The sequence below is a fragment of the Schistocerca serialis genome, chromosome 6 (genome assembly GCF_023864345.2).
Source record: "Schistocerca serialis cubense isolate TAMUIC-IGC-003099 chromosome 6, iqSchSeri2.2, whole genome shotgun sequence".
Lineage (NCBI taxonomy): Eukaryota > Metazoa > Arthropoda > Insecta > Orthoptera > Acrididae > Schistocerca > Schistocerca serialis.
The window spans coordinates 137,671,532-137,677,432 of NC_064643.1; positions in this window are offsets into that span (position 1 = coordinate 137,671,532).

Sequence of the window (5,901 nt, forward strand, 5' to 3'; positions counted from 1 at the left end):
CATGCACTAGCGATACTGCAGCAGTTGTCAACTGCGCATGTGAAGGCACGGAATGCCCCACCACAAGAACTCTTAACGTTGTGGCAAGCATGGGAGCACGTTGCAAAGCACGCACTGATGCCCGCGGTGATCGCACACCCTATCAGGAACCGTTTCCTGCCTTTTGTGATGTCCAGGGGGCCATCATAATGTCGCAGTGACTTCACTATAATTATTGTCTTTGAATAAAAGTGGCATTTCTGTTGTCTCATTGCGTATTTCTTTTAGGTAACTTTTGTACTCTAGTGTAGCAGTTCCATCTATTTATGGTCCAAGTTTCATCGACTACAGAGGGGTCCAAAAAAATGTATCCACTGTTTAAAAGTCCATAACTTGCAACCTTATTGACGGAGTTGTCTCATTTTTGGTGAAAGTGTAGCTCAAAGTTCAACTTAAAGATATCACTGTAGGTGTTCGAAATGGTCACCATTAACATCCACACACAAAGGATGCCGCCGAACTGTAGCACGAATTGCTGACTGCAACGTGTTCAGTTGGATATTTGCACATGAATGTACGATGGATTCTCGAAGTTCATCCAATGTGCGTGGCTTTTGTCGATAAACGACGTCCTTTAGTGTTCCCCACGGGCAAAAATCCAGACGAGTTAGGTCTGGGGAACGTGGTGGATACTCCACAGCACCTCTACGGCCGATCCATCTTCCTGGTAGATTTTCGTCGAGATACGCCCAAACACGATTTTTGTAGTGGGCTGCGGCACCATGTTGTTGATCGTAAACTCTTCCGTCTCCATACAAGTCTCGGATGGCAGGTAAAATGGATGTCTGAAACTTCTGAAGGTACACCTCACCGGTAACTGTGCCGTCAAAGAATCAAGCCCCGGTAAGACAACCCACACCACACATTTACTCCTGGCAAATTCACGCTTTTGTCTACATGGACGTTCGGAATTTCGGCGGCCCAGTAGATGCAATTGTGGCGATTTACTGTACCATTGAGTTTGAACTGTGCCTCATCAGACCACACAATCATCTCTGCAAATTCTTCATCGTTGCGCACCATGTTAGTAAACCACTCGCAATACTCCATTCTACGATCTGGGTCATCCTCGTTCATTGCGTGTAGCAGTCGTGGGGTGTACTACTTCCACTTTGCTGTCTTCAAAATTCGCCGAACACTTGAGCGACTCACTCCAGTTTCACGGGCGTACTGTCTCATAGACTTCTGTGGTGAGCGAGTGAATTGTTGTAACACACGACGGGAGTTAGCTGGATTTGTAACTGTTACAGGTCGTCCAGATCGTTGTTTGTGTACATCTTAAACACAGACTTCGGCTTCAAATTTGTCTAGAATGCGACGAATCGTTAAACGTATCGGTGGCTCTGTTTGATACTCATTTCACCATTGCCGCTGAACATCATTTATGTTTTCGTACTTAACCCTTTCAGACACCTTGTCCATTTCAATGGACACTACTTTTCGAGAGTAATATCTCATATCTGAGAGCACAGATGTTTTTAGGATTGCTTGTACGTCACAATGGAAGTCTTGTGGTTCAATCTGATGGGCGATCCTGCCATCTAGTGGTGAAGTCACGAAGTATTTGGACGTTGTTTGACACAAGATGGCCGCACAGAGGAAGCATGTAAAAGTTGGGTACATATTTCGACCAAGTTTATGTGTTTAAAGGTTAGAGTTCCCCTTGTTTTTAAGTTTTATTTGTTTTAGTAAGGTTTTGGATACTTTCTATAGCAAAATTAGATACATGCTTCGGAAAATCACTGTATTATCGACGTTACAAAACTGATGTCCATTGAAATGGACATTTAGTCCCAATGGCTGTTTTTACTTGTGTGCTTGTAATGTATCTCTGCTATATGAAAATAACTTCTGTGATGCAACTGCGCCTTTTTTTGTAACGTAGGGGACGAAACTAATTTATTTTATGTTACCAAAGGTTCAGTAGATAAAATTCCAAGCATTTATGTACAATATTGCAGTAGTTGTACTTGATGTTATTGCTTCAGACTTGGTATTTGCGTCTTGTTTCAACACTGTTCATGAAATTGCTTACATCTGACGTATTGATTTTCAGAATTTTATCATATTGAGAGGGATGCTTCCCAAATACTCGATTTGCTGATGTCAGGTGAGGTTTCTGACTTCGAGCTATCAGAAAACGATGAAAGTGGCCCTGATGATGCAGAATCTATTCCACAATGCACTAGACCTGGTATGTAATAATAAAACTATCAATCTCACCTGACTATTATATATATTTTGACCTGGTTGTTGCTATACTGCATTGTCATTTTTAGGTGCTGATGTAGTCACAAACTACGAAGAGGAACAACTGGAGGACGATAGTTGCAGCACAGAAGAAGATAACCAAAATCATACTTATGCACAGGACTCAAATGTTGAAGACTCTATTATTCCATCTGAGTGGGTGTTTACTGAAAAAAGTGATATTAGATGGAGAAGAAAATCGCCTACACTCCAAAGCACACCTATAGGTGAAGACCAATATTCAGTGCAGCCATCAGAGTGTGATATGACACCCATTGAATATTTCTCAGAGTACATTTCTCATGCTTGCTTAGAAAATATGGTTGAAAAAACCAACACGTATGCATTGCAACATGGGAAAACATTTACACCGACAAATGTAACAGAAATAAAGGCTTTCCTAGGACTTCATATAATTATGGGATGCTTGAAATACCCAGAGTTAGAATGTATTGGGATTCAGCATTGCATTTAGATCTCTTTGTGGAAAGTATGTCAAGAGAGAGATTTTTCCAACTGAGATCAAATTTCCATGTAGTTGACAATCTGGCAAGGCCAGAAAATTGCAAAGACAAATTTTACAAAGTGAGACCCATTTATGATTGTATTAGACGTAGATGTTTGGAACTACAGATTGAGGAAGAATTGTGTGTTGACAAGCAAATGATTCCTTTCAAAGGTAATTTAGGAGTAAAGCAGTTTTGTAAGGGAAAGCCTAAACCTTGGGGTATAAAACTGTTTTTATTATGTGGAAGAAGTGCTCTGTGCTATGACTTTCTGCTGTACCAAGGAGATACTCCAGAAATCTCAAACACTTTTGTAAAAAAGTTTGGTTTAGGGGCATCTATTGTCCTAAAACTTGTTGAGACAATTAACAGGGAACATGCTTATTTATATTTTGATAATTTCTTCACAACATTCAACTTACTAGAAATATTAAAAATAAAAAATATATATGCAGCAGGAACAGCAAGACTATGTCGCATGCCAAATGTGCGTTTCACCAGTGATAAGGATTTGAAAAAGAAAGAGCGTGGTTTTTCTGAAGAAGTGGTGAGCATGAATGAAGCAGTGATAATGTGTAAATGGTTTGACAACAGACCAGAAGTTCTGGCATCAAATTTTGTAGGATGTGGTAGTCAAGATGAAGTACAGCGCTGGGAAAAATCAAGAAAGACATATGTTTCTGTCTCACGACCTGAAGTTGTACGTCGTTACAACCATGATATGGGTGATGTTGACAAAATAGATATGTTAATTAGCATGTATAGGATTTTTATTAAATCTAGAAAATGGACATTGAGAATGTTGTTCCACGCTGTAGATTTAGCGTGTGTGAACAGTTGGTTGGAATACAAAAGAAATACTGAATCACTGGGAGAGAAAGCGACAGTGGATTTGCTTCATTTTAAGATGAGAATAGGAGAGGCTCTTGTAAAAATGTGCACTAGTTCCAAAGTGAAACGTGGCAGACCCAGTAGTGATTTACAGGACATAAAAGCAAAAAGAGCAAGAACTGAGATTCGTCCGGCACCAGAGATTCAGAATGATCTTACTGGACATTTTCCTGAGTACCATGATAATACAGAAGCTTCAAGGTGTAAAATGCCTAGTTGTAAGAATAAAACTCATGTCTTTTGTGAGAAATGTAATGTTCATCTATGTTTTGTCAAACGAAGGAATTGTTTCAAAATGTTCCACAATGCAGGATGTAACAACCGTTGATACTCTTTGTCCATTACAATGGACATTCTGTAAAATGTAAATAAAAATGTTTTCAGTGATTTTGTTGGATTTATTATGTTTCTAATACCCATTTTTACCTATTACAATGTATAGATATTTTTTTTCATGGCTGAGAATAATTTGGGTCTGAAAGGGTTAAAATACCACTTCAAAACTAACTTTCTTTCATCGATTGTAAGCCTTGCGCCAGCCATGTTTATTCGAGTAACTAGGTGCAACTAAGAACAAAACACTGACTATCTGGCGGCTGTCATCTGACAAAACAAAACAAAGCAATACAACGCTTGTGTGGCGATTGCCGCAACTACAAACTATTACACTACCACAGATGAGACAACTCCGTCAATTAGTTTGCCAGTTAAGGACTTTTAAACAGTGGATACATTTTTTGGACCCCTCTGTATCTTACTTGACAGTGAAACATCATACGAAAGTTGCTTTCGTCCTCGAGTTTTGCTCAATAGTGTACATCAACATCAACATCTATACTCCACAAGTAACGTTTGAAGTGTGGTGTACCACTGTTTCATCACCCTTTTCGCCTTGCGGTCACGAATGGTGCACGGGAAGAATGAAATATCTGTCAAAGAAAAGGTACCCATAGGCTATGGGTATAAATGAAGCATGAAAGTCTTTTGGCACGAGACATGCGTGCGTTACTTTCTTCGGTGAAGTTGGTCAGTAAATGTGACGTCAGCTTCCGTTGCCTGAAACGGCAGATAAAGTCTTCGTGTGAACAGAGGGCACTCCGCTGGTAACTGGTGTGGTGAGAAAACCTATTCCGGATGAGTTAGACAGGGTACGCTGCGAACTGTGGAGTTGGTAACGGAAACGTTTGTTATTCTTGTAAACGTTTTGAAATGATTTCAGTATATTTCTTATTTGATAAAAGTGAATGAAAGCGAAGTTTTCTGATGATATGGACGCACCATCGCTATTGACTTATGGTACTCTACTCTACATCGAACCAGTTCTTTCTATTAATGGTCCAAGTTTCATCGAACTGTATTACTTGAGTTTTGCACAACAGTGTACATCAACACAAGTAACGTTTGAAGTGTTGTATAGCACTGTTTCTACACATGAACCCTTATTGTGAAACTGCTATACGCCTTGATAGACGAACATATTTCACGGTCATACCCATTACTTTCGTTAAATATCAGTCAAGAATAATGTCACAACTTGACCGTGTTATGGTCGTCGAATTGCGATCACTAGGTTTCGCGTGACCTACGCTTCACTCTCAACATGTATAATGTCCAACTGGTAATTCGACGCATCTTTAGCCCCACGTAGACGTCCTTGTTACACGTGTTCTCTCTTGATATGAGCTTATAGCCAGTCTCAACGTGTTTCCTGAGTGTATGTTGTACGAGGATCGCTCCAAAAGGAACAAATACCATTTTTCAAAAATTCAACTTTTGTTGCACATCTTTGATATTCATAGAGGACATAGAAACATACTTCCCGCCTGAATTAAAATTTAATTCAACCTGCTTCAGCAAGCCACGCTGTTGCAACACTCCGTCCAGATGGCCGTGGCGCTTGATGTTCGTCTGACGCCCCATGATGTTGTGCAGCTCCTGTGTTGAGAGAACAGTGACAAACATTCACAAGAGATCAAAGAGAAATTACATAGGGATAAAGCTGTTGATCGCAGGCCCATTAGTCGTTGGGAAAGAGAAACGTCAATACTTCGGACCTCGTGTGTAGCGGCATACCGAGCGCTACTCAGACACCTGACGATGTGCAGCGTATTCACAATCTGATTTTGGCTTACAGACGCTTAATAGTGAATAAACTGTGAATCCGAGCGGGAGTATTAGAAGCGAGGGTGTGGAGGATGCGGAGGCATTTGACGCT